Genomic DNA, 23,336 nt, shown 5'->3' on the forward strand with positions numbered 1-23,336 from the left:
ACTTCCCACATTAAGAAATATAAAAGCAGAGCAGATCGTAGACAGGAGCAACTCGGGCACTATCCCGAGACCCCGCACTTCAGGGGGCTCTGCGCAGATTTCAATTATTGTTCTTTGAGCTACAGAGATCGTCCTGCATAATAATTATATGAATGTCAATTCACGAGTCTTTAATTTCCACTTCATTTTCTAATCATTCCAATCTCCCTTGATTTTATATCAGAAGCTTGAGTTAATATGCAAGCTGATTGAATTAAATTGTATATTAAATACCATAAATATTATTTGATTCGAAATTTTCTACTTCGAACGCAAATCTTACCTGAGTTATTTCCTCTGCCCAACGCTTAGATCTCTGATGGACGGAGTGCTGACTGCTGCGATTAACGTCAAGTGCATGAGAAACAAATCAGCGCCATTCTCCACCATATACACAAAATAATTTTAATTAACTGAGGATACTCGAACGGGGAGTTCAAAAATACCTAGAAGAAAAAAAAACATGTAAGTAAAATATTCTTCTTGCATGCGATAGGTTGTTTGATTGTTTACAAGAATTACAACTAGAAATACGCTGCTGTAACTTTGTAGCATAATATAGACTTTCAAAACCATACGTTTAGAATGTGATTGACGTTATGTTTTTATATAATTACACATGAATACTGAATTCTAAAATAGTAACTAATGTTCCTCAAATAAAATAAAAACATATAGAACATCATTCGTACATACAGTTTTAATGTTCTTGAGATTCAGTAATAAGGTAGTGTAAAATAAATCTTAGACAGTCTAGACCAATAATTTTAACACAATTCACTGATTGAACACTATATTTCATCAGTGTGAATCATGAAACAATTATTTTCATTCAAAATTACAATGAATATAAACAAATATTGCTATCAAGAGGGATCTTTAAAACAACTTAAGGTATATTACGAACCAAAATTAGTTTTCATAAGTCAAATCTAACCTTTAAATTAAGGGGGTGGATTCATAAATACTAAGATATGATAATATACACTGTAAATTAGGCATGTAATTAGGCAGTATAGAATTAGAATCATTAAAAAATGGTAAAGTGCTCCCCTGTGCTTAGAAACACAACATGAAGGCATATAGGGGGTGTGGGGGGTAACGCAACACACTTTCTTCATCCGGAAGTGATTGGGGGTGATGTGATCAGCATAACGCCTCTGACCGCCTTTACCCAGGTTTCCTCCAGATACCCATGTCATTCAACGCTGGGTGGGCACCAGGGCCGATTCCAACGAATTATGAAAAATATACCACAATACGCACTGGACATGAGATTTCCATTTCAATAAGTTTCCTAGAGTCTCGATTTGTTTTAACATTCCAATGCATTCAAGACACAAGCCTCCGCTGAGAAAATCATCTTGATCATATTTTGAGATATTAATGGCCCTGTGTTTGTGAACTTGCAGGAAAAAGGTAACACAGCGACTAGTGCTTCATACAGTGCAATGCACGCGATTCCTTTGAAACACCGGGAACTTCTCTGAAAGAAGTTCTGTCACATCACGACAACGCAACGTTCTGGACAGGTGGAACAAGTTTGCTGCGAAGAAAAGTGACAATGTCGAAAAATAAGACACGGACAACTTCTCTAAGAACTCTTCTTAAAAATCTGAACCTGTACCAAGAAATTTAAACTAATGAAATTTGTTATTTTCATTTTCACCTACAATCGTATTTAAATTTATCTTCGCCTATGGGAATATTCTTTCATTTGGTAGAGAGCTGACAACATAGCTCATTACATGGAATTTTGGTATCGCTTAACTCACGGAATAGCGAAGTAAGTGCTAATGTTTTTCTCTTCTTCTAGAGGTTGACTGTACAGCTTTCGGCGCTCGCAAGCCTATAGATCGTAGCGTTCCAACATGAACGCGGGGATCTTAAATAGGGATGTAACTTGCCCCTCCCAATTAGTACTATTGATGGTAGAGACAGCCCTGAACGGGCAGGTACAAATATCTAACTTATCATTAAAATAGGCTCATGATTCGGTTTAGACTGAAGTGAGCAATGCGAATGGCAGATAAGGAGTGTAGACTAGCTTACCATGTTCGGTTTAGAAATAAGACCAGTAGCTCCTGCTTCTCCGATGATTCCAGATAAAAAGACCTCGTGTCGCTCTCATGCGCACATATTTAAACCCTCGCTTTTCCTCTCGTCACCTCTTGCCAAAGGCCAGTGTTCTTACCATTTCCTGTGAAAGGCTTACCCTACACATTTCTGAGCAGGAGCTGACAAGGTCTGCCAGGGTCAATATTTCTTAATCGAACTGGTATGCTATGACACCCCTCTTGCGAGACAATTTCAAAAATTAAAATTGTAATCATTAAAAGTTTAAATTGAACCTTCTGCCATTCACCAAAATGTAAAAGGTATTTTATTACATGAAAAAGGTTACATAAAATAAAATAAAATAAATGTCGGAGATCATTCCCCGAAAATTAAATGGAACAGAATTAAGCTCAAAGCTTGACTGCTGAAATAAAGTCTTTTGTTTTCATTAGCCACAAGCTGGAAGAGTCTTTCGTAATGAGAGATGCTGACGGTATATCAACATGCGATAGCAAGTGTTGTTCGCAGGTCCGCGGAGTCAGGGGAAAGTTCATCACACTGGATCGTAATCTGAGACATGCGAATGGCTTCTGCGTTTCGCATAACAACTCGGAGAGATTGGTAATGGCATGTGAACAACTGCTATCTAAGCGCCGAACGTAACCTTGAGGCCGTATGCTCGCAGTCTTCCGCCTCGTCAAATTCATCGTTCGAGGCGAGAGCAAAAAAAGACCGTGGTAAACACCAATCTCCACTAGACTGCGCGGCATTGACATGGATGCAATGAAGCCAATAAAGGAAACAACACAAGCAGTATGGGCTATCAGCAACCACACGAAGAGAAGACTATAAATGAAGAATAAATTTTCACTTGCTATTGACGTTCGTAGCACACTATGCGTGCACACTATGACCTGCGCAATCAGAAGGCAGGACAATCCAGACACACGCAAACCCCAGACTCCAAGCGTATGAAGCATTGTTCCGGGAGATGCACTGTCCTGGACCGATCACAATTGCACTAGGGGACCGGGTTCGAATCCCGGTTTGGAACGTTCAGGAATACTGTTCAGCCGATGAAAGCACATTGACAGTGGGGCGGGCGAACACAGAGTAGTCCATGGAGAGCCACTCCAAGTAGCGTTTGCAATCCCTGAAATATGCGTTGTCCAATGGCGAACACTGGGGGAGGGGGCGTTATGATAGGCCCCGAAAGTTCACAGCAGACGCCATTCCATATTTCCGGCACACATCGTATGGCGACACATTTCGTACGCTGGGTGCATACGGAAACGGAGGTGTACCGTGCCGTTGCATACAGTATGCGAAGTGTCCGGGGGTTGCGATGCCTCGGTCACCCCAGGAAGGGGAACACTAAACATGGCCACTGGTAGGAAGAAACTGTTCACAGGTGGCCTGGCAGGTTGCTGATCCACAGGGGGTTTCAACACATTTGGGTCGTTCACTGTACCAGGAAAGTTCAAATATGTCGTGAAGTACACTGCCTGGCCTTACAGAGCAAAAGGGGACGATGTACATGAAAAATGCTCATGCTTCTTCTTAAGGGGGTTAAAGTCGTGGGAGGGGGTTGCTCTGTAAGATGAAATTTCTTCTGATGTTTCTGACGATGTTCCGATCCCGGGATGTCACTTGGGATAGAATTTTAGTTGCTGCTACGCTGGTCCCAATTGGTGATAGTTCTTAGACAGGGGCGGAGACGACCAAAAAGGGGATAGGTGCATAACAGCAGCAGGGGCGTCTTCAGGTGGAAATCCCTGGCGATTTCAGCTCTCACACCAGTGACATACACCGCTGGAATCCAAAGGAGGCTGTTGAGCTCCAAACCCTTCAGGAATACGTCCTTCTTCCGGCCTCAAAAAAAGTCGCTGGACTACTTTCAAAATTCCTTGAACTCGTGGAATTTCCGAACAGGATAGGAAACAGGTAGGACATTGGAAAGACTACATTACTCTCAGTCAGTCAATATTTAAAATATATAAAAAAAATGTGTAAAGTAATCGTCTTTCATAAGCAAGTGAAAATCATGACTAGAGATAAATAAACTAAAAAAAAATAAACTGCCCAATAAGTGATATAAATTATAAAACAAAATTTGAATGAAGGCTAAAAATAAAAGGCGGAAAATGTCGTTTGACGCCTTAACACTGGAACACCATTAAAATGAAAATATGACTTCATCAAAAGTAATATATGTATATATTGACTAAATTATATAGCCCCTGGCTTCTCACAAAATATGCAAAATAAACTGAAGTTATGACAAGGCAATAAATGCACTTTGTTGGCACAAGATCAATGTACAATAAAATAAAGGAAAATATCTAGGATTAAATTATGATAAATATATAAAAGTAATATGTAGATGGTATAAAATATATCCCCTGGTATCAGAAAAGTAACCCGACGAAATCCATTAATATCATGTCAGAAATGCCAAAGCATTGTAAAAAATAAGGAACTGACGAAAAAAAATAATTAACCCAAAATTATGGTAACGTCACAAATGTTAAAACGGACCTAGCCACAAGTAGATTCGGGATCATTAAGATATAATAAAAGAGTAGATGACATGGCTCCAATGACGTTAAGATCATTAATTACGAAAGATACATAATAAAATGGATGAATAAATAAAGGCGACATAGTGACGCATTGTTAACGCTCACTAGTCAATGTTGGTTTGCGCTTGCATACCCCTGACGTATAGCATAAATAAACAGTTAAAATGAAGTTCCAAATTAGTAATAGGATAACAGTAACGGGAAAATGGGACAAAATATTTAATGAAATTTTGGTTCGTTCGCGATTGACTGATTCAATTTCTCCATGGCCAGTCGAAAGTCAGTCCAATCAGGAAGAATTACATTTGAAAAATTCACAGAGGTATTAAAAGTGGAGAAATTGCTCGAATAGCTATTTCTGTATCTAAAGCTCTACGAGTGTGGATAATTGCATCATCAAAAATCAATTGATCAAAATAAACTGAGAAAAATGAAAAAAACGGTATAGAATACTAACAAAAAAATCAAATTAAAATTGCTCAAAGCAAACCATAAACATCCCGGGTGTGACCCTAGGTGTTTGCCTTGACCGGTATGAAACCGTCGGCAAAATAAGGCGGGTCGCATTTGTCTCTCCTATGTAAAATGTAAATTCAAAACTGAAACTAATCTGGGTTATTTATTAAGAAAACATTTTTTGGCTATCTGTGAAGTAAATTTACGGTTCTGAGAATAAAGGAAAGAAATATATAAGGCATTGCGTTAAACGGAAAAGAGGAAAAAACTACTCTACGTCATGCTATAGCCCGCCGTGTATTTTCTTTGTCACTTAGCATAAATACTCGCCGCGTAAGAGATTACACTTGACCAATGACAACTGCAGGCGTCTAAATCTAGTCTTTTGAGTTTTAGCCTAATCAGGTAAACAAAAAAATACTACTTTTTATGGTCGCCTCAGGAAAAAAAATGAAACGGAACCGTAAACGAAACATCATCACGCCCGGCCGGGAGAAAAGTTATAGGATTTGGCATGGGCAGTCACAATTAGTCGGGTTGAAGTTGTGCGACGATTTCCTCAACCCTACAAATAACCTGAGAATCACGTTCCTTTCGTATGATATTACTTCAACTAAAGTCTGTGACGTGTGGGAGATTAAAATATAAACACAGTTACTCGCTATTACCTACTTTACGAAGATTAACATGAAATTAATCTGCAAGAAGTAATTAATTTCATTCGGGAAACTTTTGAAAATTCTGAAGGAAAGAGAAAAAAATCTCATAAATAAGCGCCCTTGAAGAGGCGCTTATTAACACCTCGGTTTGAGGCGAGGAATTCCAGTGTCGAAGCCACCTGAGTGTAAAGTTCATCTACAACAAATTCCGCATCCATCCCGACACTTGACGAAAAGAAAGGTGTCATCAAATTCTCTCTCTCGGAGACTGAAATTGGATATGTTTCTTCCGGTAACTCGAATCTGGAGTAGAAACTGAGCACCGAAGTGGCCTCGACGATGATTTCTGCGAGGAAAGTGCAATTCAGCATAAAACATGAACTCGATGAGTCTAGCTAAAGACATCTTTCAACTCTGCTGGAGTTTTGATCTCAGTCGGGGGGAAAGAGGGGAAAGGGGGGAAAGGTTTGTGCCGGCCGTTCTGAATGGCCGGAGCTCCCTTGAGTGATGAGCAATAACAGGAACGTGTTCTTTCTCTGCGACGAACACGACGATAGAAACATAGGACTGGTAACGAGGGAGGCTTTGCGAAGGAGCAAATAGGAAGAACTTTTGGTTCTTGATGTACCTGGATTTCCTCGAGTTAAAAGCGGAGGGAAATAAAAAGGGGGAGAAGTTTGCTCGGCGCCTTAACAGTGTAGTTTCATATATATGGTTCTATGTATAGAGTTATTGTAATTATGAATAAGATCAGATAAAATTGTTACCCACTTATAGTTACCATGCAAACTAAACTGCTTCCACATATGATTCTTGATTGTTCTGTTGAATCGTTCAATTATGTTAGCATTCAAATCGCTGTACGTTGAATAATGAAAAAACTCAATATGCTGACCAAGGTAGAAATTTATTTTATTATAAAACATAAACTAAACGTAACGTTTCAACCTTCTAGCAACGTCTTCTTCAGACTATGTACCAATTACGAATGTAACAAGGTACAAGAAAACGACGACATATATTTAAAAATACTCCCCTCCAGACTATTAGAAAGTTGTTCTGGAAAATTCTAGCAGGTGACTTTCCCTTGTCAACTTTATTTTCACGTGAAAATGAATGTGGTTGGACTCTATATCTCACGCTCTATTTCCTTCATTCTTCTAACTTCTTCTCTCCTCTTTCTCTCTTGTCCTCTCCACTCTCTCTACCACTTTCTTCCATTCTTTGTTTATCATCAGTCCCCCATTCCAATTAATTGTGTCCTCTTCACCTTTCTTTTCTATTTCCTTTTCCTATTTCCATTTTCTCACTAGCATTCTCTCTTCCTTCCTATCTGCTTAGTCTTATTCCTGACATTCACCATTGTTTTTCCGTAAACAGCATTATTCATGAGTTTAAAAAAATCCTTATCTAAATCTGACGTGGCGCGTGTTCTATGATACGTATTTTTTTCAATGTAAGGTTTTAACCACTCGGAATGTTTGAATTTCATTATTCTTCTCACATTTATTACTTGAACTCCCTTCTCAATTAAGAATTGAAGTTTTTTGTAATGGAGAACGTATCTCTCTTTCCTATCCCATGTTAACAGAAGCTTACGTTGATTTGAATCAGGCGAACATTTTAGTTCGGGTGCAGGAGGTAGATCTTTGAAGTAATCGTGTAGATGGTCGGGGAATTCGAGGTCCACCTCTATAAACAAGCCAAATCCACAGTCGTTGAAATTATTAATGTTAATGGAAGTAGTATCCACCCATTCGAACCCGCCGTAAGGAAGTTTTTGTATCATAGCATGTCCGTATAAATTATTTGCATCCACATAAAATATGTATTTCGATTGTTCGTTAGGATCGTATTCTTCTGTCATGTGAACGTTATTTGCTTTTGCATGTCTCTGTACGCATTGCACCATTCCACCTCGTATCCCCCTCTCGATAAAATATAACATGTCCACGTCCGGTATCAATTCGAGTTTTATTTTTGTCTGTAATAACATGGCAGACCACGCTAAGCCCGAGAGACCGTGAAAATATGCAGGATCTAATTTGTAAATATTCGCCGACGTTTTCCTGAATGCTTGAAAAACATCCGCGAGTATTGTCACGTCCAGTTTTAAGTAGGCATCGTGATAATCGCCGAGTGTCCTACATCCTAATTTGTCCCACATCCGTTGCGCGTGTTCGTATTCATCGTCCGTGATTCCTTTCTCTCTGAGTCGACTGTAAAATTATTTTTGAGGTGGAAGAGTGTCGTCGTTAACTTTAGAATTATCACTAACATATTCGTAAGGATAAATCCCTTTACGTCTAATCATTTCTATGTCTACGTTGGGAAAACTAGATTTTGTAATTTTGAATTGTTCAGCCGAAAGTTTGCTGGCAAGAGCGTCCAGGCTGGCAGATAAAAATCTGTAAGAATCTAAAAATCTCATCTCCACAGTTTCGTTTGTTCCCGGAATCAATACTCGCTTGCTGACACTGATGTACCTTTCTTCATTCTCTGCTAGAATATTTATTTTTTGTCTATCATATCCAAGATTCCGAATTAAGAGATGGAAGTCGTAACCGCTGCCATTATGAAGGTATATGGGGACAAACGTAGGTTTTTGGATCTTTAGATTACACGTGTTACAGATTCCACCGATGTAGTTTCCGGTGAAGTGATTATGGTGAAATACTTTCCGGCTCTCGTCGGTGAAACGTTGATCGCACACCGGACACGTTTCAATGTTATTGTGAGATTGAAGTTCATCGCTGGATAATGGAAGCATTGGTTTCCATTCGCGTAAGAGGCTGCCAATGGTCTCAACCTCTTCAACCATCTTTTCAAAAAAATGTTTGATTACGTCTGGTCCTCGGTAAACATACGGTTCTTCTATCCTATCCTGTCGCACGACAACATATCCGAAACTCGAGGCTTCGTGCAACTGATACGGTGTTGTGGAAGAAAGTTCGGGGTCTGGTTCGCAGTACGACAACGGTTTGAGAAAAGACTCAAAATCAGCAATGATGATTGCGGGATGCTCCAAAAATGCCTTATGCATCCTAAATTCGTCGACGTCTTTTGATTTCGGTATCAACATGCGAGTCGGTCTGTTGTCACCGCAGTAAATTTTATGTTCGGCAAGTTTCTCGATAGCAATCTGACGTCCGGTGTAATTTCGATAATCGACTTGTTTTTTATCGTCGAACGTGGTCAAACACCTTGGGCAAACTTCGATGTGGTGTGCATATTTGGTTGATTGACTTCTGACCAAGCGTGATAGTGAACGAATTAGCGTGTAGTGATGAACATCCTCGTTTGAAATTAGAAGAAGATTAATCACACGAGCATCGTCATCGTCGATATCGCTTATCCTGACGGGATGCACGAGATATTTATCTGACGTGAAGGAATATACATTAATAGCGATGCGTTTTCCTGCACGATTTTCAAACTTTGTTATATCCGACAATGTCACCGGGTATTCGATGCCAGACATTACACTTTCAAACTCGGACTCGTATTGTTTGTAATGTCCAACCCACTGTGGATTATTTTTGCAATAAACAGGATGCAGTGCAGCCAATATACACCAAAGAAAACACTTGTTACCGCTGTTCTGTATATTTAACACAGCCCTCTTGTGTTGAATGTTCGGTGGAAGAGGAACGTAGCTGGATGCGCGAAGAGGCGAGAATTGGTTCACGTAAACAGTTAACGTGTGAGGACTTCCACACAGAGACCATCCCGACCCTTTAGCCTCGAAATCGTCGTGTTTCTTAACCAGTTCATTTGAAAGATCAGAATAAAATTCGTCCAAATTACCGACATCCACCAAATGAAGAGCCTGGTTTTTTGTACGATGATAAAAAATACTTGTTGTACCATCGACTTTTTCGTATTCGGAAAATAGATCAACGTATACTTTTATGGAATTATTTTCCAATTTATTTTTTAGAATATTTATCACGGATGTTTTCGTTTCACGCAAGAAACTAAGAATGCCGCAGCCTGGTTCCGAAGTAAATGAGAAATCCTGAATATGACGGTTGAATGCAGATCTAATTGGTTTTCGTTCATCGGATAATTTAACTTGCTTGGAAGTGGAAGCTTCGGTTCCTGAATTATCGATTTTCCTTTTCAATGTTTCTTGTCCGGTCGATGGTTTGCAAATTTTGAGGTGTTTACTTAAATGTGCAATACTGATCATCTTTCCGCATCGAGCACAAGGCTTAGAAGGTAACGAACGATTAATTCTCGAATCTGTTTCGTTACATCTTGCCCTGTGTACCGATAAATTGTTTCTTGAGATTAGCTTCCCACAAGTAACACATTCAGTTTTATCATTTTTTACGATTGAAACTGGTGGTGAATACCATTGCTTTCTCAGATCACACAAAACAAAAAATCTAGTATATAGCGATACAATTTTCAGGTATATTATTTATACGTGTTGCTAGAAGGCCTTCGTCGTTGCAAGTCACCTAACCCATTCACTAAGGAATAAGAAAAAAAATATATTGACGTACTGAAAAAAGTTGACTTGTGTTCACCGAGTTCAGATGTTTACTCATTGATGACTCCGTCGTTGTCGTCTATCAAAAACCTAAGTACCTTGGAAACAGTGAGAGTTATCGAAAAATCTCCTCTTGTCGATTTTTTTTTAGTGATGTAGAGTACGCGTAGAGAGGTCGGGTTTAGTGTGTTGGTCGAGTCAAGGTTTCCTCTGTCCTCCCATACCAAAATGAACATAGGTCGTCATGGAACCAAATTATTCATCAATCGAATTTTTTTTAAGTCCACAGCGTTAAAAAAATCTTAAATTGCAAATATCTCGAAAATGGTAAGAGTTATCGAAAAAATATATCGAAAAACACCCCCATACGGCATCGTTAGATGCCCCCTGTCGATTTTGGAGGTGTAGAATACGAATACTAAGTTTTGGTGGTCCTGGGGTCAAGGGGTAAGAAGTTAGCCCAACCCCTCCCAAAAACTTTGATCACTCGTAACTTTTGAACGAATAGTCGTAGAGAAGTCGGGTTTAGTTCGTCGGTCGAGTATCGGTGTCCTCTGTCCACCCATACCAAAATAATCATAGGTCGTCATGGAACCATTTTTTTTTCATCAATCGAAAATTTTCTAAGTCCTGCGTTAAATTGCAAATATCTCGAATTTTTGACAAAAAGAGGTGTCCCATAGGACCTTTGAGAAAATAAAACACGTGAAACTCTACAGAGGTGTGGTTATCTAACCGCAGCCGTTAGAATCTTTTTTTTGGGTTGGACACCACACATTCCTGGCGGGGTTATAGGGGCCAGGAATCCTAAAAGAACAATTATTATTTGTTTGTTTGCTTGCATCACAATACAGGCGCGCGCGCGCGTGTGTGGCACATCGTTTCCCCGAAAGGTTTACAAAGGTCACGATATATAAACATGATCCCCGGACTTGGAAAATTACGATAAGGTGCATTCATCCTTCAAGGATGAGAGGATGAGAAAGTACATTTCACTCATCACTGCTTTTCTTCGCTGTGAAACATCGTCAGCGCAATAAATGAGGCGCGGAACGTGGAGAGAAAGTGAGTTTTTGAGGATTTGGCGGTTGTGGGGTCAGAAAATCAGGTTTGTGGTCAAAGGCATATTTACTGTACTACTAACCTATGTTCGGAAATCCAAAATGGCGACCGGAAGTGGGGTTATCTTGGAAACAGTAAGACTTAGGAAAAATCTGTTTGCGGATTCATCATGTACACCTATACGTGAGAAAAAGAATGAATAGAACCTATGTTCGGAAATCCAAAATGGCGACCGGAAGTGGGGTTATCTTGGAAACGGTAAGTCTTAGCAAGAATCTGTTTGCGGATTCATCATGTACGCCTATATGTGAGTAAAATATGAATAGAACCTGTGCTCGGAAATAAAAAATGGCGACCGTAATTGAGGTTATCTAGGAAACGGTAAGACTTAGAAAAAATCTGTTTCCGGATTCATCATGTACACCTATACGTGAGAAAAAGTATGAATAGAAGCTATGTTCGGAAATACAAAATGGCGAACGGAAGTGGGGTTATCTTGGAAACGGTAACACTTAGCAAGAATCTGTTTGCGGATTCATCATGTACGCCTATATGTGAGTAAAATATGAATAGAACCTGTGCTCGGAAATCCAAAATGGCGACCGGAAGTGAGGTTATCTTGGAAACGGTAAGACTTAGAAAAAATCTGTTTGCGGGTTCATCATGTACACCTATACGTGAGAAAAAGTATGAATAGAACCTATGCTCGGAAATCCAAAATGGCGACCGGAAGTGGGGTTATCTTGGAAACGGTAAGACTTAGGAAAAATCTGTTTGCGGATTCATCACGTACGCCTATACGTGAGTAAAATATGAATAGAACCTATGTTCGGGAATCCAAAATGGCGACCGGAAGTGGGGTTATCTTGGAAACGGTAAGACTTAGGAAAATCTGTTTGGTGATTCATCATGTACACCTATACATGAGAAAAAGTATGAATAGAACCTATGATTGGAAATCCAAAATGGCGACCGAAAGTGGGGTTATCTTGGAAACGGTAGGACTTAGGAAAAATCTGTTTGGTGATTCATCATGTACACCTATACGTGAGAAAAAGTATGAATAGAACCTATGATCGGAAATCCAAAATGGCGACCGGAAATGGGGTTATCTTGGAAACGGTAAGACTTAGGAAAAATCTGTTTGCGAATTCGACGACTGCAAGATCAAAAACGTTTATCTCAAGAGTGGCAGGAACGAAGTGTTCCCGCGCGAGAATTACAACCTCGACATGACCAAAGATGATTACCTCAAACTTTACGAAGCTTACACGGCTTACAAGCGCGTGACCGAGGGAAGCGTGGACATGTACTACACGCCCAGCGAATTCAAAGTACAAAGGCCGATGTTCGTCATCAACACGACGAAGCGGAAGCAGGTGTTGGTCAACGATCGCACCAACATCAAGGTCGTGTGCGAGTTCCATGACGCACTGCCCGAGGACACCGTGTGCAGCGTCATTCTGGTCGCCGAGAAGTCCTTCGCGTACGACGTGAAGAACGAAAGGGTGACGGATTAGTTTTGAAATTCATAAAAAAATTGCCACATACTAAAAAAAATCAACATCCAACACATTTTAGGTTATATAAAATTTGTGAAAACCTTAAAATTCTGAAATATTAAAACAAACAGAGTCCAATGTAAGTTAGTTCGGTGCGAAAATAAAAAAAATGATAGGTTAAGTTATATCACTTAGGAATCTTAAAAAAATTAAAAAATCGTAAGAAAAAAAGATAGGTTAATTTATATCAAGTAATATCGTGATATACCTACCAAGTGTGAGTGGGGAAAAAAGTGGTGCAGTGAAAATTTGTACTAAAACATCGCTGAACGCTAAAACATCGACAAACAATTGTCAAAATATGTCAAAAACTGATATTCGATTGATAAAAAAAGAGATACCTACAAAGTGTTATTTTGAAACGATAAGATTACACTACTTATACTAGGCGCACGCGGCGTACAAGAGAGTGACAAACTTCAAAATAGGAGTGTACTACACCCCCAACGAGTTCATAGCTCGCAGACCCATGTTCTTCATCAACACATTGAAGAGGAAGCAGGTGAAGTTCAACGATCGCACCAACATCAAGATTGTGTGCAAGTTAAACGACACCCTGCCCGTCGACACCCTGTGCAGCGTTATCCTCATCACGGAGAAGACATTCGCATACGACGTCAAGAACGAGCGGGTGATCGAACATCTTTATTGCGAATCCAATAATGGTAAGTGCATATTTTTAATTTTTATTAACAAAAATTAAGTTATAAGCAAACAAATTCAAGTACATCCCTTTTGAATTTTATCCTCGAGTAAATCTAAAGCAACCATCACCGACAAGAAGTTTACTCAATCTGTAATAAGCTTTATATTTTCTTCTTCTGCACTTGGGCAAAGGAGCACACAATAAAAAAATCCTGGTAAATTCCTCGTATCGGACAAACAGCTGAAATTTCTTAATTTTTTTTATTTCGATATTCGTACTTACGTATTCTGCATTGACGAACATTGCTGAAGGTGACATTTCGCTTATTTCACCGAAAATAGCTATATTTGCGACATATCGAGTAATTTTTCTTGCTTGCTTCTTCCCTTCCGTAACACGGGAAATGGCCGTGACAGTTTCACCACCGTAGTCCATATGAAATGTTTCCACCCCACCTAGTGTAAGATCGGCACAATTGCTCATTATTTACCGGTGAGGAGGAATGTCGGAAACGTGTTCTGGAATGTAGTTTTGATCCATTTTAATGCGAATGCATGTTGTTTTCTACTAAAATCTATTTCCGACGAGCTATTGCTGCTGCCGCCATTAGCTTTCTGCAGGAGAGCACAATACACTCTATTGCTGCTGCTAAAAGCCGATGTTGTCCGAATGTCGGAAACGTGTTCGGGAATGAAGTTTTGATCCATTTTAATGCGAATGCATGTTGTTTTCTACGAAAATCTATTTCCGAGGAGCTATTGCAGCTGCCGCCATTTGCTTTCTGCACGGGAGCACAATACACGCTATTCCTACTGCTAGAAGCCAATCTTGTCCGTATATGCTAAATTGAACGAAAGAAGTGCTAATGGAACCTAACCTAACAGGCCTAACCTAACCTAGTAGGCATACCTCGTCCCCGTGATGGTCCGTGGGGCTATCGTGAATTTTTGGGCTAACGTCAATGGTTTTTGGTGCTACCCGTGGATGGTTTGTGGGAAATAAGGATCAACAGTAAGTACTCGTTAATGTAAGAAATATACATTATTTTGTATATGCTAAATTGAACGAAAGAAGTGCTAATGGAACCTAACCTAACAGGCATAACCTAACCTAGTAGGCATACCTCGTCCCCGTGATGTTCCGTGGGGCTATCGTGAACTTTTGGCCCAAAAATTCACGATAGCCCCACGGACCATCGCGGGGACGAGGTATGCGTACTAGGTTAGGTTAGGCCTGTTAGGTTAGGTTCCATTAGCACTCCATAATAGCGCGTATAAAGGAAAAAAAGTAATCTATGTAAAGGAAAATAAGTAATCCACGTTACCGTAACGTATATTCTATTTTGAACTACATGTAATTGTTAGCTAATATGATAACAGGTTAGTGAAATACAAATTACCATTTGCAACTTTCTTTTGTGGAAACACTTAATATTAACACTAAAAATGGAAAAAACACTTTTGAACTACATGTACGTCAACTGTCTTATATGAAAACACTTGATATGAACAATAAGTAAGGGAATAAAAACTTCTGAACTATATGTAATTGATAACACCTGCTTGCATAAAAAATTCGTGCACTCGACTGTCTAGTCCGAAGTTGGTCTTGAAGATGTACTCCGATAAATAGCCGGAGAACAAATATTTTCTTCGTACAAAAGTTGACATGGACCGACGGATATTGCGCCATACGCGTTCTATGTTTTGAGAGTGTACTGGAACTTCATCACCCTGCATTCTTTGCAAGTTTTCTTGATGAACACGTCCGCTTGCTGGTGTGTCGACAAATTCCACGCTATGGTTAACTCTTAGATGTCTGTTGCCTGCTCCCTGTAAGTTTATGTATGCCCTCCAACAATCTGACATGATAGTTGTTCCGGGAAGTATGAATTGTCGTATTATATTTAGCAAAGTTTCTTCGTTTCGGTTTTCTACAGGAAACATGAAGAAGCGTTGATGGTAACCTTTTCTATTCCTCCAAAGACCCATTGTCCTTCAATTGGACGTCCTCTCCTATTAACGCATTTCTTTGTCTTGCCGAACTTAGCTTCATCAATTTCGACAATAATTCCATGTCCTCCGATTGGTCTTGAATTTTCGATTACCCAGTCTTCGTGCCTACAGTGGTTTGACCAGTCCACAAACGCCTGATTAGAAATTTTAAGTTCAAATTGAACGAGAGCTAGCCTTGGGTTTGGCAGAAGGAGCCACAGTACACAAAAGTGTACGATTTTCTCAACACTTAGTTTAGTTTGTCCTACAAAAGTTCCTAATCTTGCAGAACAAGTGAAACCACAGGGAACTCTTTTCCGCGTCATTCTACCACGTCCTGCCACTCGCTTCGTACAGATAAATTTCCATTTACCTGTACGTAAAATGTGCAGCTTACATGTGCTACCACATTTCTGACAGTCCATTTCTCCTTTCACAATACCATGCTGTAGTACAAAATCCACAACATCTTCAACCCCTTTCAATTGTACCACGCATCCTGCACACGTCATTTTCAACACGTTGATCACGTTCAAATTTAAACGTGTGACCAGTTACATAAACGCATGTTTGGAAACACTGGCCCGGATTACGTCATCACGCACAGGCTACATCCACCTGGAAGTAAATGGATGCAAGAGCTCTCGTGCAACGATGCAAGAGCTCTCGTGCAACGGTCACACATTTATATCGTAAAAAATATGATTAACCGGCAAAATTCAATGAACGATGCGTGAAAACACATCCCCGAACTTCCACAAGTATAAAGAAACTGCATTCGGTAAGTACTTTCTCCTGTAAATTTGAAGAAATCCGTTTGTCCGATACGAGAAATTTACCAAAATCCTGAACAAAACCTCGTCTTGTAATATTACATAGATCTGCCCTCCGAACATAAGTAGGGGCCGCCACGATTAGAAAACATCATAGTAGTAGGCTACAGCTAGGGCCCCTCCCCGTCATCTTCCATTGTAAAATGTAAAGTCTGGGCCCCCGCACCAAAAGCAAGAATCGTACCGAATATGTTATCCCTGTACATAAGAACGGCCCACGATTAAAGATCATCATCAAAGGCTACAGCTAGGACCCCTCCTTCCTTCACGACATATAGACTCTGGGTCTCTCGTACCAAAAGCAAGATTCGTACCGAGGATGTTGTCCCCGAACATAAGACGGGCCCACGATTAAAAACCGTCATAAAAGACTACAGCTAGGACCCCTACCTGACATATAGAGTTTGGGCCTCGCCCCGAGTCCGGGGTGAGTTGATGGTCTTTTTAAACCGGGCGATTCGCTTGCATTTGGTCACAGAAGCTAGTAAAATCAGCCTGAAGGTCAAAACAGGGTCCAGGGTAGTCACATTTGAGGCCTGTTACAGTCGCCGTAGTTACCCACCTACTGAGGATATATATTAAAAAAAGCATTCTTTTGATTACAGCTAAATCGATAAGTGTAAAATGCATTCATTTAGTGACCTACGCGTATTTCAACTTCGTCTATGTGATTAATTTGGGTATAAAACTTGCAACGTCAGCACTTAGGTTTTTTTGTACCCGTCGCGGTATACGGGCTCCAGCCACTTACCTAAGTAATGTCGTACAACTAAAATATTAAAATATTCTGACTTTTGTTAAAAGCTGAGGCTGTATAGTTGCACTGAGCACACAAAATGACAAAACACAAGACAACTCAAACACTTCTACGAAAATTATACTGGCCGTACATTCAAATGCCAGAGCATTGTTAGTCTGCAGAATTCAGTCCAGTGTGTGTTACGTGAGTGACTGATTGATTCAGTTGCTTTGTGCTAGTTTTACTAATTTGCGAAAAATTTGGATGTGAAGTCGTGATTAGATTAATGAATGGACACTCACAAACATCCATGCCCAGGCAGGGATTCGAACCCGGGGCCTCACGTCATAGCGCGATGTGATAACCACTCTGCCACTGGGGCCGGCAGTGTGCTACGAGGAAGTGAGGTTGGCAATTATACTAAATGGAAGGTTCAGTTCGTACACTTCTAACGTCGTCTGTTTGGTGACGCAAGTAATATATACCCTGTTCCAGCTAACTGTGGAGCAAGACCTCGCACAGCGTCAAAAAAGCGAGGGAATCTATTGGTCAGAGCGAGGCAGTAGACACTGATGGGAAGGCAGTAGCTTTCCCCCACTCCACGTAATTCCGTTCCTGTCACGTGTTCTTTGGTGGAGCCGTCTCGCATCACTACTTGCTCAGAGACTTGATTTCGTTTGCCTGTTCCACAGTTAGCCGAGACAAAGTATAGTAATTTTCTTGATTGATGGCGTTACATTTTTATTATATTTCAAGAGCTCGGGTGTAAAATATGGTAAGTGACATTTTGAATTACAAAGTAAAACGTTCCATTTTTCAATTTTCGAGTGAAGTTGCCATGTCATACAAATTCCATTGGACTCATAGAAACCTTGTGAAGTACTGTAGGTAAACACAACACGAGAACAATTTATCTACAGTATATATTCTAATAACTTTCTTTCTTAATTAACTCAGAAATGTAACTTTCCAGGTTTTACACCCGAGTTCTAAATTTGTCTTCCCAATGAGAATAATTCACTGCATGCGTTACATACTTTTCAGACAAAAAATTCAGTTACGATGCATATTTTAAAATTACATATTATTTTATTACATTAAAATTCATTACATTTTATATCATAAAATCCTCGTAAATAATAAAATATTATGTACCTGACTCTGACTTACCCGTAGGTATTTAGGAGGGAAGGAGAATCCAAGAATTAACGGGTGGTTACTCATATCGAATTGTCTTAACTCAGGGTTTGATTCGCTTAAGCTGAAATAAATATTTTGAAATTAGAACTCAAGGAAAATACGAGTAATCTAGAATATAGGGAAGTATGTGGGATTGTATGTATTGATCTTAGCACAGGTCTCTTAAAAATAATTTTAGCAGTTAAATTCCAGAAAAAGGAAAAAGCAGAGAAAACGCACATGTTGTTAGTTCACACGCTTCTCCAAGTAACTCGCTTATATAAACCAGTTAATGTTTCCATTACCCTACTCAGCACCACCATTCGTACCTATTGCGACACATGAGGCTTACATACACCAAGATTAATACAGCACTAAATACACATAAAATAGTATAAATACAGCTTTCATTAATGTTTCCAAAATAAAAAATATACCTTAACACTTTAACAACACAAAAGAATTAAAATAATAATTACCAGTAATTAGTCAAATACAGTATATTACTCGTCCAACCATTTGCTACAGTTCTTGCATAATAATAAATCGTGAACTACAAAATTGTAATTTACCCCACAACAAATTTCCCTACAGAAATGAACGGTGGATGTCGCTGGATGTAACAATATTACACTGCAAATGCTCAAGATGTAGTGTTGTATTTCAATAACTCCCAATTTCCTTACAATATCAGAGGATTATTCAACTTAGCAAATTTACTTTTTCGCAACTCCAGAAACGGAAAATCAAATTTATTATTATTAATATAACAATAGTGGGGAAAATGATTCTGCAAAACAGTAATTTTAATAAGAGGAATTGATAAAATATGAAACGTAATTATTTTAAAGTATTCAAATTTACAGATTAATTTCTCATACATTTCAACTAACCACCTCCCCCATTAATGCGAAGTGTTAGAATCAGATGTTTAACTTAAAATATATATAGTGAGCTGAGTGTATGCAAGTAATATTAACTGATGGCATCCAAGCAGTAACAACGAATTTTCAAATGTGATCCATAAAAATCAAATTACAGAGTAGGACTGACATATACATTTCAAGGAAAATATTATGATTCATAATTAGTATTATTAGTATTTATACTTGTCGGTGAACTTAATATACTGAGAAGTATTTACTTACTTCTTCTGAGGAGTCAAGGCAGAATTAGTGACGAAATAAAAGGCCAAATTCAGTTCTCAGGGGTAATTTGGTGTGGAGTTCTTGTTTCAAACTTGTAGAATTGATACACTACCACCCTTGGTTCACTGACTACCTGCAATTGAGAAAATAATACCGTGTCATTTAAATCTGCTAATACAAACAATATTTTAATTTAATTTACAATTAATTACAATAAATTGATTACGTATTATCCTTCGATCGAACAAAATCAAATCTTTCGAAGATTGTTCAGCCCATGGATATTATTTCTGCTTAGAAAAGCTACTTGTCTTGACACTACAGAGTATGTAATGAAGCGAATCAAGTGATAAAATTCGACGATGACGTCGGGGACGGCTTGATTCACCCTCACAGAGCTGATTTGTATATCAAGTTTGATGTTGTGAAGAGAGACAACGGCGAAGCATTCCTTGCCAAGGCAAATTTAAGACTTGTAGATAATTTTGTGCCGTACCTGTTCTCGCAGGAGGAAGTTAGAAAGCATGGCACCGTCATCGATAGGGTTGAAGTAGTGGAAAGGTATTGTTTCCACGGCCCTCCTTGTAGGTATACCTAGTATTTAGCATTAGTTGTGACATATTTTGATCATTTCGTTGATTTTTTATGGATTTTAAAGCGTTCGACGATGTTCTAGCCCTATTTGTTTGCTAAATCTCATTTTTGGAATCTCTTCTTTGTAGGTATGCCATGATCATACGTGATATAACTTAACCTATTCACTTTTTTACAACCTTTTACGGGTTAAAATATCCTACAAAGTGTAAAAATGGTTGTTTCTATGTTATCCTTGTAGGTGGGCCTGATATTTAACCTCAGTTGTGACATATTTTGATGATTTTGATAATTTTTTTATGGATTTTATTGCATTTGACGATCTTCTAGCCCTACTTTTTTTGCTTAATCTTATTTTGGGGCCCTTTTTTGTAGGTGGGGACCTCAACGTAAACGTCTACGATGTATTTGGGGGGGTCTGATTATTTTTGTAGGTGGGGGCCCTCAGAGTAAACGGCTACGATGTATTTATTAAAATGTGTGAACCGTCTGCACTTTTCACGATGTATGTCGTGGAATTGGTTCAATGCCCCTACTTGTTTTTGGAGGGGACCACAGTGGGGGCACGCAGTGTTGCCTAATTACTCCACAAAAATTTTACCATAAGATATTTCACAGGTGAAGCTAACCTACAAATAGAATTTGGCACTACTCAGTATTGCCATAAATTTCTATAGCATAGTGATTTTTTTTAATGTGTGAAGAATGTTTGGATCTAAGGTCAGTGTAATTTTTATAGAATTATCCGATTTTTTTCTTGTATCTAAATTTGTTCAGTCACTCTCTCATTCTTGACATCATACACAAAAGTTTTCTCTGGAATAAGGATAACGCTGCATAGAATATCGGCAGGCCAGGCGTCATGGAACTCGCACACAATTTTGATGTTGGTGAGATCGTTAAAAACCACCTGCCTTCTCTTCGATGTGTTATTGACGAACATGGGTCTGCGAGCTATGAACTCATTAAGGTTGTAGTACACGTCCACATTGCCGGAGGTCACAGTAGTGTAAAAGTATTATTTCAAAATAATACTTAGTAGGTATGCTCTTTTAGTCTCTTTTTTTATCAATTGAATATCAGTTTTTGACATATTTTGACAATTTTTTGTTGATGTTTTAGCGCTTAGCGATGTTTTAGCACAATTTCCCATTTTTCCCACCTCATACTTGGTAGGTATGCCATGATCTTACGTGATATAACTTAACCTATCCTTTTTTCTTACTTGTTGTTTCAAAATAGTACTTTGTAGGTATTCTCTTTCTTTATCGCCCGACCCTGTGGCCGAGTGGTTAGCACATCGCGCTGCGACGCCAAGGGTCACGGGTTCGAATCCCGGTCGGGCTTGGTTGTTTGTGAATGTCCATTCATCAATTTCATCATTTCATCACTCATCCCCATCTTCGCAAATTAGCCAAGAGGCACAAGACGCGAAGTAAAATAAACTAAATCAAATCAAATCTTTCTTTATCAATTGAATATCAGTTTTTAACATATTTTGACAATTTTTTGTCGATGTTTTAGCGTTTAGCGATGTTTTAGTACAATTTTCAATGCACTTCTTTTTTTTTCCACCTCCTACTTGTAGGTATATCACGATCTTACGTGATATAACTTAACCTATCCTTTTTTTTCTTCCGATTTTTTTACGATCTTCAGTGATATAACTTAACCTATCATTTTTTTTATTTGCGATCTTTTACGCACCGAACGAACTTACATTGGACTCCGCGTTTGTTTTAATATTTCAGTATTTTAAAGTTTTCACATATTTTATATAACCTAAAAAATGTGTTGATTTTTTTTAATATGTGGCAAATTTTTTACGAATTTTAAAACTGTTCCGTCACCATCTTGTTCTTCATGTCATGGATGAAGGACTTCTCGGCGACCAGGATGATGCTGCACACGGTATCCTCGTGCAGCGCGACGTGGAACTCGCAAACGATCTCGATGTTGGTTCGATCGTTGACTAGTAGTGCAAAATAGACAGTTCAGCAACCGAAAATGGTGAATTTTATGCTACCTTAACGAAAAAGTGTGTAAGGCAATGCGAAAATGGTGAATCGGCGTAGCCTTTTACGAGCTAATTTAACCCTCAACGCCATACCCCCAACCCCAATCCTATACCCCTTCTCCTTAATTCTTAACCCTACCCTTTATGAAAGTGGTGAATCAGTTTAGCTTTTTTACGACTTAATTTAACCCCACACCCCATTCCCCACACCCCCTTCACTACTGGTTAACAGTATTGAATAATAATAATAGCTTTTCCTGAGTTAGCGTAATCTTTGACATGTTTGTCAGTATACAGCATATAAAGCCATGGCCCCTCAAAAATATACATCGTAAAAAGCTACGCTCTTGTTTTAGACACTTGCCTTAGGGGTGAGTTGTTGTAATGTTCTCTTCCCCTCTTCTCTTGTGAAAGGCTATGCTGTTATTTTAAGCACTTGTCTTAGGGTGAATTGTTGTACTTTATTGCTCGAAATATAGCTCGGTGACCCCCAAACAGATTTTTCCTAAGTCTTACCGTTTCCAAGATAACCCCACTTCCGGTCGCCTTTTTGGATTTCCGAGCATAGGTTCTATTCATATTATACTCACGTATAGGTGTACATCATGAATCCCCAAACAGATTTTTCCTAAGTCTTACCGTTTCCAAGATAACCCCACTTCCGGTCGCCATTTTGGATTTCCGAGCATAGGTTATACTCATTTTTTACTCACGTATAGGTGTACATGATAAATCCCCAAACAGATTTTTCCTAAGTCTTACCGTTTCCAAGATAACCCCACTTCCGGTCGCCATTTTCGATTTCCGAGCATAGGTTCTATTCATATGTTACTCACGTATAGGTGTACATGATGAATCCCCAAACAGATTTTTCCTAAGTCTTACCGTTTCCAAGATAACCCCACTTCCGGTCGCCATTTTCGATTTCCGAGCATAGGTTCTATCCATACTTTTTCTCACGTATAGGTGTACATGATGAATCCCCAAACAGATTTTTCCTAAGTCTTACCGTTTCCAAGATAACCCCACTTCCGGTCGCCATTTTGGATTTCCGATCATAGGTTCTATTCATACTTTTTCTCACGTATAGGTGTACATGATGAATCCCCAAACAGATTTTTCCTAAGTCTTACCGTTTCCAAGATATCCCCTCTTCCGGTCGCCATTTACGATTTCCGAGCATAGGTTCTATTCATACTTTTTCTCACGTATAGGTGTATATGATGAATCCCCAAACAGATTTTTCCTAAGTCTTACCGTTTCCAAGATA

The 23,336-nt window shown here is 39.1% G+C and overlaps 1 long non-coding RNA gene across 1 annotated transcript; it reads right to left on the minus strand.

Annotated features, from left to right (window-relative positions):
• Positions 1 to 369: 369 nt before the first annotated feature.
• On the minus strand, positions 370 to 19,586 carry LOC146004751 (uncharacterized). Its single transcript, XR_014443962.1, has 3 exons — positions 19,456 to 19,586; positions 18,299 to 18,389; positions 370 to 485 (listed from the first exon to the last, which is right to left on the minus strand). It is a non-coding gene; the product is annotated as an uncharacterized LOC146004751 (long non-coding RNA).
• Between the last annotated feature and the right edge of the window lie 3,750 nt (positions 19,587 to 23,336).

Source organism: Lepisma saccharinum, chromosome 22, assembly GCF_977018435.1.
Source record: "Lepisma saccharinum chromosome 22, izLepSacc3.1, whole genome shotgun sequence".
Lineage (NCBI taxonomy): Eukaryota > Metazoa > Arthropoda > Insecta > Zygentoma > Lepismatidae > Lepisma > Lepisma saccharinum.